Below are 14,431 nucleotides of genomic sequence, written 5' to 3' on the forward strand. Positions count from 1 at the left end.
GTTCAGAAGACGAACGTTTTGTAGCCAAATGAGGCTGCCTACTTATGATAGAATTGTGTTGAACTCTCCGCTCTTTGTGTCACTAACACCGACTAGAAGCACTCAATAGATATCTAAACCGTTTCTCCATAAAGAAAGATTTTTGTTTGGCATAACCTAAATTTTCACATAATGAAAGTACGACCTGAACTAACGGAACACATACCTTAGCCCGCAATGTAAAGTTGATTCGAATCATTCGCCTATTACCCCATCAGTCTTTATAGTTGTATTTACTTTGTCAGTTCTTACTGTGTGAATCATTTTTCTGAATTTGGTTTCCTTTTTGTAAATCATGCCCAATATCACTAACATTTAATGAAAGTCAGACTCATATCTTATCCTCAGTGACGAACTACACTCAGATGACAAAAGTCATAGACGTGATTGTGGCTACACGACGGGAATTACCCGATTTTGCATTCGGAACGATAGTTGACAAAGACGCATGGGACATGCCGTTTCGGAAATCGTTAGGAAATACAATATTCCGAGATGTAGAGTGTCAATAGCGTGCCGAGAATGCCAAATTGCAGGCGTCACCTCTCACCACGGACAACACAGTAGCCGACGGCCTTCACTTAACGACCGAGAGCAGCGGCGTTTGCGTTGAATTGTCAGTGCTACCAGAGAAGCAAAATTGAGTGAAATGTGGGACGTACGACGAATGTATCCGTTACGACAGTGCGGCGAAATTTGACGTTAATGGGGTATGACAGCGGAGGACCGACTCAAGTGCCTTTGCTAACAGCCTGATATCGCTTCCAGCGCCTGTCCTGGGGTCGTGGCCATATCAGTTGGACCATAGACGTATGGAAAACCATGTCCTCGTCAGATGAGCCCCAATTTCAGCTGGTAAGAGCTGATGCTAGGGTTCGAGTGTGGCACAGACCCCTCGAAGCCATGGACAGAAGTTGTCAACAAGGCACTATGCAAGTATGCCAGCTGGTGGTGGATCTATAATGGTGTGGGATGTCTTTAGATCGAATGCACTGGTCCTCTAACTGAAAATGGTTATGTTCGACTACTTGGAGACCATTTTCAGCCATTCACGGACTTCACGCTCCCAATGAACGATGATATTTTGATGGATGACAATGCACCACATCACTGGGCTACAATTTTCGCGATTGATTTGAAGAACATTCTGGAGAATTCGAGGGAATGATTTGGTCGCCAGGATAGCCCGGCATGAATCCCGTTGAACATTTATGGGACCCAATCGAGAGGACAGGTTCTGTACCAGCAACACTTCCGTAATTATGGACGGCTATAGAGGCTGTATGTTTCGATATTTCTGCAGGGAAGTTCCTACGTCTTGCTGAGTCACTACCACGTCTAGTGGCTACATTACGTCCGACACGGAATTAAGAGGCATCCCATGACTTTTAACACCTCAGTGTAGATAACGTGGAGGAGGAGTTCCATAAACCATATGTTTTCGTAGTTACTTCTAGTTCTGTATGTTTTTATGTTTAATTCTCTATGTTAATGGGTTCAAATACTATATTAAACCAAAGAAGTTCAGTGCGAATAGAATAAGCAGTCTCTGAGGGTCATGGAATTCTACTTCGATCCACTGAATCTCGCTTAATATCGACTCTTAGCGTCATTCGAAATTGTATAAATGACAAATTGATTAAAAAGGGATTGCGTAATTGCGGAGTATAGCATAGGTGATGCCATAACAACGACTCATAGTCCGCGGTTACAGAAGCAACTATCTCAGTTGAAGAGTGGCTGTTTTTAGGTCCCTTCGGATTCTACCGCCAGATTGGTGGGGGCGACTGTTTGTGGTCTGGGCTGACAACTTCACATGACACTGTGTATATTCGGTTTTCGTTAATTGTGTGGTGGAAACACTGAAATAGAGTAGTTACATGTTCTTGCGTTTTGCTGGAGACTAATACCAATGAATGAACATTACGTCAAGATTGTGTTCGTCATTTAAACTTGAAAATAGTATGAATGATGGAAATGTCAAACGTTCTTAGTACCAAATCTCACATTCATCATGATAATCAAAAAACAAAGCGTCAAAGTGTCTTTTTTTGTACATAACTTATTTAAATGAGAAATTAAGGTCTTCTGATACCACAGAAATTTGTGCTCACATCATTGCGAAAGTAATGAAACAAATTAGAAAAAAAATAATTTATTAAGAACGTTCTAATTGCCATAACAGGAAGTGATTCTAAGTGCGAATAAGAAAGTCTTTGTGAAGATAGTAACTGTTCCGAAAGAACATATACCAATGATGACCATGCAGCTTCTCTAGAAAGAAATGAGAATTAATCGAAACCCTCAGCTGCCAAGAGGTGTTGCTGATATACTTCAGTGGAGACAGCTGAAAATGTGTGCCCCGACCGGGACTCTAACCCGGGATCTCCTGCTTATATGGCAGACGCTCTATCCATCTGAGCCACCGAGGGCACAGACGATAGCGCGACTGCAGGGACTTATCCCTTGCACGCTTCCAGTGAGACCCACATTCCCAACTGTTCACAACCTACATTCGCAATGTTCCTAAAGGATAGAGAAGCTGCATGGTCATCATTGGTATCTGTTATTTCGGAACAGTTACTATCTTCATATATATAGTTAAAGGCTACCCCGCCATTGACTTTCTTCTGTCCGAATGCACACACTTTGCTCGAACTCTTACGGGAATCGTCACCTTAGTTGGCGAGAGTAATGAGTGAATGGGCAAATATCCTTTAGGAACATTACGAATGTAGGCTGGTAGGCTGTGGACAGGAGGGAATGTGGGTCTCACTGGAAGCATGTAAGGGATAAGTCCCTGCAGTCGCGCTATCATCTGTGCCCTCGGTGGCTCAGATGGATAGAGCGTCTGCCACGTAAGAAGGAGCTCCGGGGTTCGAGTCCCGGTCGGGGCACACATTTTGAGCTGTCCCCATTGAGGTATATCAACTTAAGTTATACAACAATTATTTTTTCAATTATTTGAGTGTTGTTTAAATATTGATTGTTGATTTTATTACGCTAAATAACGCCTGCATTATTTCACTTTTTATCACACAAAATGACATACTTTTGTGCGTTGTTTTAATAGTACACATAAACCAACTGTTACACAACTGAATTTCACATCCAGAAAAATTGTAGTGTCTCTGTAGCAAGTAAATGTTGAAATAAAGGTAAATTCCATTGAAACATCCTGGCAGATTAAAACTGTATGGCGGACCGAGACTCTAACTCGGGACCTTTGCCTTCCGTAAATCTCATTGTTTAATTCTACACACAAAAACTGCACTCAATAGATAAAAAGAGGTCTGCAAAATTGACGTTCAGTGTAGGGATCTACATTTTTTATTATCAGCGCTCAGAAAGAATTTTAACTAACAATTAAATTACGTTATTGCTGGAAGGTCCCCGTCACATCTGCCCTGGAGTTCTTCCTCTGAATTATCATCTTGTTCAGTAGAAAAACTGTGATCACTGGTTGTTGCAAAAATCACCGTATTTTTCATATACTTATTAATCTACATCACTGACATCTTCCTCCATCCACCGACTAACAATTTCATCACACTTACGATCGTTAAAACTAGCACTTTCCTGCGAACACATTCAACGTGCTGCAGAAAACAGTTATGTAGTTCACGAGACCCCAACACTTATCAATAGCACACGTCATCAACAAACCATGAAGATGATAACGCAACCGAAAACAAAACGTTATAAGGATAGCGATTTGATTAGGAGAGGGAGAGTACAAAAGCATTCTGCTTGAAGTGACATTGCAGAGCGAGTTCGGAAATTTTCGAGCGGTTCGAGAAACCTCACCTCGTGAGCTAAGGGCTAGTAGATACGTAGCAGACAAAGGCCATACCTCATATTTTACATTTTTACAAGACAATAAAAAACTTCAGTACTAACTTCTGTCTTTTATATAATTCCATTCTTGGTATCAGATGTTGCAAAGGTAACTATAGAACTCCCTGCGCTGTTGAGGAAGAAATGTCTTTTCATAACATTTTACAGACACACATTGTTTTCTCTGTTCACTCACACGACTTCTTATTTCATATTTTTTGATCACTAATTAGCTACTCCCATTACAAATATGTTTTATTGATTATACAAACAAACGTTTACACGCCATCTGCTTACGATACACACTGGGCATGAACTAATCGGATGAGAAATTGACACGTGGCACTTGGAACTCCAAGGGATGCACTGCGTGGCACAAAAACCACGCAGCATGTAGTAACAAATGTTTGCAAGCATTTTCTCCATAATTTGATACTTGGAAGAAGTCTATGGACATGCACCACATGTACGAGGGTCACTCCAAAAGAAATGCACACTATTTATTTTTAAATCCATCTTTTATTCTACATGTTTGAAAGTTTTACAGTGTGTAGATACATCCTTTAGGAAGAATATTTTCATTTCTCCACATAATTTCCATCCCTCTCAACTGCCTTAGGCAAAAGTGGATTGAGCGCCTGTATACCCGCACAGTAAAATTCTGGACCAACCTGTTGGAGCCACTGTTTGGTAGCGTGCACAAGGGAGTCATCATCTTCAAACCTTCGTCCACGAAGAGCGTCTTTCAGTTTCCCAAAGAGATGATAGTCACATGGAGCGATGTCAGGACTGTAAGGCGGGTGTTTCAGTGTTGTTCATCCGAGTTTTGTGATCGCTTCCATGGTTTTTTGACTGACATGTGGCCGTGCATTGTCCTGCAACAGCAAAACACCCTGCATTTGCCGATGTGGTCGAACACGACTCAGTCGCGCTTGAAGTATCTTCAGTGTCGTCACATATGCATCAGAATTTATGGTGATTCCACGTGGCATGATGTCCACAAGCACGAGTCCTTCGGAATCGAAAAACACCGTAGCCATATCTTTTACAGCAGAAGGTGTGGTTTTGAATCTTTTTTCTTGGGTGAATTTGCATGATGCCACTCCATTGATTGACTCTTCGCCTCTTTTGAAAAAATGATGGAGCCATGTGACCATCACCTGTCACAATTCTTCCAAAAGTTCGCTGCATACCGTTTTTCTTGTTTCTTTATGAGCCACTGTCAACATCCTGGGAACCTACCTGGCACAAACCTTTTTAAACGCCAAAACTTTCAGTATTCGGCAGTCACTTCCTTCCCCTATCCCAACGCAGCGTGACAATTCGTTCAGTGTGATGCGTCTGTCAGCAGTCACCAATTCGTTAACTCTCTGCACATTGTCTGGAGTGTGTGCAGTACGAGGCCTGTCGCTGCGAGGACAATCCTCAATATTGCCGTGCCCGCTTTCATCACGTATCCTACTTGCCCACCGACTAACTGTACTGCGATCGACAGCAGAATCTCCATACACCTTTTTCAACCTCTTGTGGATGTTTCCCACTGTCTCGTTTTCACAGCGCAGGAATTCTATAACAGCACGTTGCTTCTGACGAACGTCTATTGTAGCAGCCATCTTGAAGACATGCTGTGACGGCGCCACTCACGGGAACAGGTTGAACTAAGTTTGAAAATAAGCGGGAAGGATGTATCTACACACTGTAAAACTTTCACACATCCAGGATGAAAACTGTATTTTTACAAAAATAGTGTCCATTTCTTTTGAAGTGACCCTCATAATATCACTGGAAACGCGTTTTATGAAAAAAATGGCACTTACAACGCTTGACATCCCCAGCCTTCAAATGAAATCGTCAACATTCAACCCTGGACAAAGTAAGAAGACAAGTATAACTGTATCCACTGGAGTTTTAGATTTGAGAAACTACGTATGGGGGGCTGGGAAAGGGGGGTGGGGGGCTGGGCGGCTCAAATTATATACCACAATATAGAAACAAGTAGTTTTCGGACTAATACTAATTTACATGGTCTCGTGTGAGACGCTGTTCACGTAAAACTGACAGCTGCTCATGTACTACCAGGTGATCAGGTGAAGCACCTGTAGCGCCCCGAAAACGTTGTGTGGCCGTAAGGCTCACAGCGAAGCAGCAGTTGGACAGGGTGTCGCCCGTCTGTCTAAGCGACTCTTCAGCTTAGTCACCGGCGGGGCAGCAGCCGCGAAAGCTGAGCGGTGCCTTACGTGGCTAGCTCGGGGCTGCCGCTGTGCACACCGGAAGTTCACCCCACCCACACACGGCGCGTGACGTGACTACCAGCCGCCGTCCCTGAGGTAAGGCACGTCACCTGCACACCCACCTGCTGACTCTTTACACTCTGCTGTAGACGCGGAGAGTTGTCAGGAGACACGCTAGTGCTGCACTATCTGAATGCACAATTGTACAATACACTCTTCATCTACATGAATTCGTGGTATATGTTCTTACGGGCATGTCCGAAAGAACAGACACCACGCATATTCCGCAGCTGTGAAACATATACAAATTAAAGGATATCATTGTTGTCAGTTGCAGCGGGACGTTACGCGGAATCAGCGGAGACGAGTGTAAATGTGTACTGACCGGGATCTCCTGCTTACCAGGCAGGCGCGAAAACCACTGCACCATCCGGAACACAGCATTATTGGAACTGCTTAGACTAACTCGGCACGCCTCACGACCGATCCATATTCCCATCGACCGCTACCTATTCGCAGTCCCTGTCCATTGTACTCCCGTTAGCTACTCTGTGATTGCCACAGGAGGTCGGACGTATTTGTGCATCCGCAGTGCAGGTGGAGGATCCATTGCTCGGCTAAGCATGTCAGTTACAGGAAAACATGGTACATGGTGTCCGTTGTTTCGGACAGGGACACTAATTTACAGGCCTATATCGTTAACGTCGATATGCAGCAGGATTTTGGAATATATATTGTGTTCAAACATCATGAATTACCTCGAAGAAAACGGTTTATTGACACACAGTCAACATGGGTTTAGAAAAAATTATTCCTGTGAAACAACTAGCTCTTTACTCGCATGAAATGTTGTATGCTATTGACAAGGGATTTCACATCGATTCCGTATTTGTGGATTTCTGGAAGGCTTTTGACACTTTACCACACAAGCGGCTTGTAGTGAAATTGCTTGCTTGTGGAATATCGTCTCAGTTATGTGCCTGGATTTGTGATTTCCTGTCAGAGAGGTCACAGTTCGCAGTAACTCACGGAAAGTCATCAAGTAAGACAGAAGTGATTTCTGGAGTTTCCCAAGGTAGTGTTATAGGCCCTTTGCTGTTTCTTTTCTATATAAACAATTTGAGAGACATTCTGAGCAGCCGTCTTAGGTTCTTTGCAGATGAAGCTGTCATTTGTCGACTAATGAAGTCATCAGAAGATCACAACAAATTGCAAAACGAATTAGGAAACATATCTGTATGGCGCGAAAATTGGCAGTTGACCTTAAATAACTAAAAGTGCGAGGTCATCCACAAGAGTGCTAAAAGGAATCTGTTAAACTTCTGCTACACCATAAATCAATCTAATCTAAAGGCCGTAAATTCATCTAAATGCCTAGGTATTACAATTACGATCAACTTATATTGGAAGGAACACACAGAAAATGTGGTGGGGAAGGCTAATCAAAGCCTGCGTTTTATTGGCAGGACACTTAGAAAATGTAACAGATCTACTAAAGAGACTGCCTACACTAAGCTTGTCCGTCCTCTTTTAGAATACTGCTGAGCCGTGTGGGATCCTTACGATATAGGACTGACGGAGTACATCGAAAAAGTTCAAAGAAGGGCAACACGTTTTGTATTATCTCGAAATGTGGGAGAAAGTGTCACAGAAATGATACAAGATTTGGGCTGGACATCATTAAAAGAAATGCGTTTTTCGTTGTGAGGGAATCTTCTCACCAAATTCCAATCACCAGCTTTCTCCTCAGAAAGCGAAAATATTTTGTTGACACCGACCTACGTAGGGAGAAACGAGCACCACGATAAAATAAGGGAAATCAGAGCTGGTACGGGAAGATATAGGTGTTCGTTCTTTCCGCGTGCTATACGAGATTGGAATAATAGAGATTGTGTAGGTGGTTCTACGAACCCTCTGCCAGGCACTTAAATGTGATTTGCAGAGTATCCATGTTGATGTAGATGTAGATGGGAATGAGGATCGGCCGTGGGGCTGCCCAGATAGAGCTACTCAAGATACCCTCCACCACACACCGTGAGGTGGCTTGCTGAGTATAGATGTATATGCAGATGTAGATAACGCTGCGTCCCGGATGGCGCAGTGGTTAATGCACCTGAGGAGATCCCTGGTTCGAACACCGGACCAGTACACAATTTGACTTGTCGCCGCTGATTCCGCGTAATGTTGCGCTGCAGCTGACAGCAGCGCTCCCTTTCAATTTACATACTTCTTTATTTGTCAACTATTCGACACTTTTCCATGGCTAGTGGTCGTGTGTTGGGTTGGGTTTCATTCGTCATTTGCGAAAATATGGATAGGATAGGTTGCAGTTGGGCGAAAGGGCAAATTTTAGAGACGAGTTATTATCTCGGTGTGGAAGGTGACTGGAATTAGGCAGTGCTGAGTTTTTTTGAGGTGGGAGGAAGACAGCGGGGCCGGGTGTCAAGTGTGTGGGGTCGGCCATCAGGTATTGGAACTGAAGTTTACGAGAGGTGCAGAGGTCAAGGTGGATACAGTTACGTTACGAAGTATTGTCTGAGAACATGGCGCAGAATGGATTACAGATACACAGAGATTTTCCACCGAGCGAGGTTGTGCAGTGGTTGGCACGCTGGGCTCGCATTCTGAAGGACGACAGTTCAAATCCGCTTCCAGCCACCCAGATTTAGGTTTTCCATAATTTCCCTGAATCGCTCCAGCCAAATACCAGGATTAATTATTCTAAAGGGCACGGCCGATTTTGTTCCTATTCCTTGAAACATTCCGAGCTTTTACTCCGTCTGCAGTGACCTCGATGTGAACGGGACGTTAAATCTCACTCTTCCCCCCTACCTTCCGAAATTGTCCCTACTGCTTTCTCTCTCTCTGAGACTCTAATCAAAGAGGCTACCACAGACGCACGACTATAATTTAACGAACAGAGGGATACACTCTGATCAGCCATGACGATGTGCCCACCACCCTTGGTCACGCTTTGAACGCAGTACAGTAGCGGTTCTGTATGGCATGGATTAGAAACGTCATTGGTAGTTTCCCGGACTATGTGGCCCCAAATGTCTAGCCACAGGTCACGAGTTCCCGTAAATTACAGGCCGCTGGTTTGCTCGTGGAGATGGAACACGATAGCGACCCAGATGCGTTCTATCAGGTTCAGATCAAGCGCAGTGTTTGCCAAGACATTAAAGTGAGTTTTTCTATCATGCTTCTTAAACTACTGTAGCACAATTACAGCCAAATGAAGCGGGAAACTTTCCTGTTGGATGATGCCATAACCGTCAGGAAATACATCAAGCATGAGAGGGTTCAGCTGGTCCGCAACAATGTATACATAGACAACAGGTGTAATGGTGGTCAACGTCTCGCATAGCACAGAACTGCTGCATGCTGCATGCTTCGGGTAGCCGTTTGCCTGGATGACGTGCAACACGCTGTTGTCTGATCGTGGTTGCACGGTCCCACAACCACTTTCCACAGATTCTGACGACAACGGCATGCAAACAGCCGACTAGGTTCGCCGTTTCCTAGACGGTAGTTCCGAGGGTACTGGTCAAAACAATCTACCACTGACAAAGTCCCTTATGAAACCGAATTTCCCAATTTCTGGCATGTACCGACGCTACAAGGGTTCCACATTCGTCTCTGGTTCGCGTCATGTACCTGACACGTCACTATTCTACATTCAGTCTGGCGGTTCGCAGTTGCCATGCTTTGGCTCGTCAGTGTCCTCTGCAGCCACTGCCTAATACGTACGTGTCACGAATCCAGTGCTGTAACGGTTACCGTTTGACAGCTGAAGGAACACTAGCGCTCCAAGTGGCGAGAAACCTGTGTTTCTCTTAATGCTGAATAGGCTAGGCGTGCACTACACGCAGGAAGCGGCTACAAGGGTAGCGGAGTACGTGTGGAGTGCACATGTGGGTTTTTTAGGTTAGAGAATTCCCTCCCTAGGCCCGACAAGACGCCTCCTGAGATGCGGCAAGGTAGGAGTAGGCAAAATTCAAGAGGAATAACAATATTAATGTGCTAATAGTAACTGCAGGAGCGTCTGTAGAAATGTCCCAGAGTTGCTCTCGTTAATAAACGGTCACAACGCCCATATAGTACTAGGGACAGAAAGTTGGCTGAAACCAGACGTTAACAGTCATGAAATTCTAAATTCGGATTGGAATGTATACCGCAGAGACAGGCTGGACAGTGAAGGGGGAGGCGTGTTTATAGCGATAAGAGGTGCAATAGTATCGAAGGAAATTGACGGAGATCCGAAATGTGAAATGATTTGGGTGAAGGTCACGGTTAAAGCAGGCTCAGACATGGTAATTGGATGTCTCTATAGGCCCTCTGGCTCAGCAGATGTTGTGGCTGAGCAGCTGAAATATTTCGATTAGATTTCCCCACCATGTTATAGTTCTGGGTGGAGATTTTAATTTGCCGGATATAGACTGGGAGACTCAAACGTTCATAACGGGTGGCAGGGACAAAGAATCCAGTTAAATTTTTTTAAGTGCTTTATCTGAAAACTACCTTGAGCAGTTAAACAGAGAACCGACTGGTGGCGATAACATATTAGACCTTCTGGTGACAAAACAGACCCGAACTATTTGAAACAGTTAACGCAGAACAGGGAATCAGCGATCATAAAGCGGTTACTGCATCGATGATTTCAGCCGTAAATAGAAATATTAAAAAAGGTAGGACGATTTTTCTGTTTAGCAAAAGTGACAAAAAGCAGATTACAGAGTACCTGACGGCTCAACACAAAAGTTTTGTCTCAAGTACAGATAGTGTTGAGGATCAGTGGACAAAGTTCAAAAACATCGTACAATATGCGTTAGATGAGTATGTGCCAAGCAAGATCGTAAGAGATGGAAAAGAGCCACCGTGGTACAACAACCGAGTTAGAAAACTGCTGCGGAAGTAAAGGGAACTTCACAGCAAACATGAACATACCCAAAGCCTTGCAGACAAAAATTACGCGAAGCGAAATGTAGTGTGAGGAGGGCTATGCGAGAGGCGTCCAATAAATTCGAAAGTAAAGTTCTATGTACTTACTTGGCACCGAGCGAGGTGGCGCAGTGGTTAGACACTGGACTCGCATTCGGGAGGACGACGGTTCAATCCCGCGTCCGGCCATCCTGATTTAGGTTTTCCGTGATTTCCCTAACTCACTCCAGGCAAATGCCGGGATGGTTCCTCAGAAAGGGCACGGCCGACTCCCTTCCCCATCCTTCCCTAATCCGATGAGACCGATGACCTCGCTGTCTGGTCTCCTTCCCCAAAGAACCCCCCCAACTTACTTGGCAGAAAATCCTAAGAAATTTTGGTCTTATGTCAAAGCGGTAGGTGGATCAAAACAAAATGTCCATTAACTCTGTGACCAAAATGGTACTGAAACAGAGGATGACAGACTGAAGGCCGAAATACTAAATGTCTTTTTCCAAAGCTGTTTCACAGAGGAAGACTGCACCGTAGTCCCTTCTCTAGATAGTCGCACAGATGACAAAATGGTAAATATCTAAGTAGATGACATAGGGATAGAGAAACAATTAAAATCGCTCAAAAGAGGAAAGGCCGCTTGACCGGATGGGGTACCAGTTGAATTTTACACAGAGTACGCGAAGGAACTTGTCCCCCTTCTTGCAGCGGTGTACCGTAGATCTCTAGAAGAGCGTAGCGTTCCAAAGGATTGCAAAAGGGCACAGGTCATCCCCGTTTTCAAGAAGGGACTTCGAACAGATGTGCAGAACTATAGACCTATATCTCTAACGTCTATCAGTTGTAGAATTTTGGAACACGTATTATGTTCGAGTATAATGACTTTTCTGGAGACCAGAAATCTACTCTGTAGGAATCAGCATGGGTTTCGAAAAAGACGGTGGTGTGAAACCAAGCTCGCGCTATTCGTCCACGAGACTCAGAGGGCCATAGACACGGGTTCCCAGGTAGATGCCGTGTTTCTTGACTTACGCAAGGCGTTCGATACAGTTCCCCACAGTCGTTTAATGAACAAAGTAAGAGCATATGGACTATCAGACTGTGTGATTGGATTGAAGAGTTCCTAGACAACAGGACGCAGCATGTCATTCTCAATGGAGAGAAGTCTTCCGAAGTAAGAGTGATTTCAGGTGTGCCGCAGGGGAGTGTCATAGGGCCGTTGCTATTCACAATATACATAAATGACCTTGTGGATGACATCGGAAGTTCACTGAGGCTTTTTGCGGATGATGCTGTGGTATACCGAGAGGTTGTAACAATGAAAAATTTTACTGAAATGCAGCAGGATCTGCAGCGAATTGACGCATGGTGCAGGGAATGGCAATTGAATCTCAATGTAGAAAAGTGTAATGTGCTGTGAATACATAGAAAGATCATTTAACTACATTTAACTACAAAATAGCAGGTCAGCAACTGGAAGCAGTTAATTCCATAAATTATCTGGGAGTACGCATTAGGAGTGATTTAAAGTGGAATCATCATATAAAGTTGATCGTTGGTAAAGCAGATGCCAGACAGATTCATTGGAAGAATCCTAAGGAAATGCAATCCGAAAACAAAAGAAGTAGGTTACAGTACGCTTGTTCGCCCACTGCTTGAATACTGCTCAGCAGTGTGGGATCCGTACCAGATAGGGTTGATAGAAGAGATAGAGAAGATCCAACGGAGAACAGCGCGCTTCGTTACAGTATCATTTAGTAATCGCGAAAGCGTTACGGAGATGATAGATAAACTCCACTGGAAGACTCTGCAGGAGAGACGCTCAGTAGCTCGGTACGGGCTTTTGTTGAAGTTTCGAGTACATACCTTCACCGAAGAGTCAAGCAGTATATTGGTCCCCCCTACGTATATCTCTCGAAGGGACGATGAGAATAAAATCAGAGAGGTTAGAGCCCACACAGAAGCATACCGACAATCCTCCTTTCCACGAACAATACGAGACTGGAATAGAAGGGAGAACCGATAGAGGGACTCAACGTACCCTCCACCACACACCGTCAGGTGGCTTGCGGAGTATGGATGTAGATGTAGATGTCATGTTCCTTTTTAAATTTTCTGCGTAATTTACGAAATAGTGGTTGTATTTCCGCTTTCGCAGATTCATTGTAACATTAAGTAACGTGAATGTAACCAAAATATGCGTTAACTGCAAACTATAGGAGAAAAATACGTGCGAACTGGAATACAACTCTCTCAGGGTATTGAAAATTTACTTGTTTTGTTACAAGTGTTGATACCTTTTGAATGCAAACATGATTAAGACTTTTTGACGTGTTCTCCATCCGCGAGGACTGTCTTACTCGAAATGTGTTGAACGTACATTTCGCTGTGAATGGTGTCAAGCAACACAATGTTGAACCATAGGGATTACACAACCGAAACAGAGCACATACTGCGACGTATAAAGAACTATAGAAATTCATTTTTGAAGTGAAACTACTAGGAAGGTTAACTAGCTGCAGATGTTGTAACGATATTTTTTGGCATGGAATACATCAGAAAAAAAATCATTGAAAGGTGATTTGATTAAACAAAGAATTTGAAAAGTCTATTGTTATACTTGTGTTCCAGTGACATCAAGAACGTATGATCACGGGGGTATCTGTAAAGGATGACTCTGGCCTCCACCACTCAAAGATAACTTTGAGACAAATATATATGTTTACTGCTAGAACAGTTTCCAAACATTACACGTTAGTAATTAGTTCTGCAGTGACAAATAAAGCATATTTCATTGCTTACGCATGTCAGTTCGGAGAAATCAACTTCCTGTCACTGCTGGTGAAGTAGTCGTCCCGGACCATTTCAGCTGCAAACTGGATCTAGTTACGTGAATTCTATGAAATAATCCAGGCACCAAGTCGTTTTAAGGTGGTTTATTAACGACAAGCTGCAGCACTTGCTCTTGGTGGGAGCCCACTCCACGTGACAGGCTACACAGTCACAAAACCGTATTGCAACAATTAGATTATCACACTGACGTGCTGCACAATGATCGCGTCTGTCAACTGTCTCCAACTGAGCTTTTCTGAGCCTTCTGCTACCCCTATTTATATGTTCTTAACAATGAAGTTAACAAAACTGTAGTGCGAATTTATGAAATTAACAATTAAAAATTCAAAGCTATTATGAATAAGTATACACAAAACTTTTCGTATTTTATACCCAAACCGGTGTATAGAATATAAAAGATTTTTACGTAAGATATACATCACATTATACAGAAAAGTGAAAAGCAACAATGCCAACCTAATTTTCTTAATTATGGCTTCATAAGTGAATGCAAAATAATGCTAGCTTATATTGGACGAACATGACATACAAGTAAACAA

General features: G+C 43.5%; 1 non-coding gene across 1 annotated transcript; it reads right to left on the reverse strand.

Annotated features, from left to right (window-relative positions):
• Positions 1–2,397: 2,397 nt before the first annotated feature.
• Positions 2,398–2,472, reverse strand: Trnai-uau (transfer RNA isoleucine (anticodon UAU)). Its single transcript has one exon. It is a non-coding gene; the product is annotated as a tRNA-Ile (tRNA).
• Between the last annotated feature and the right edge of the window lie 11,959 nt (positions 2,473–14,431).

Source organism: Schistocerca nitens, chromosome 8 (assembly GCF_023898315.1).
Source record: "Schistocerca nitens isolate TAMUIC-IGC-003100 chromosome 8, iqSchNite1.1, whole genome shotgun sequence".
Classification (NCBI taxonomy): domain Eukaryota; kingdom Metazoa; phylum Arthropoda; class Insecta; order Orthoptera; family Acrididae; genus Schistocerca; species Schistocerca nitens.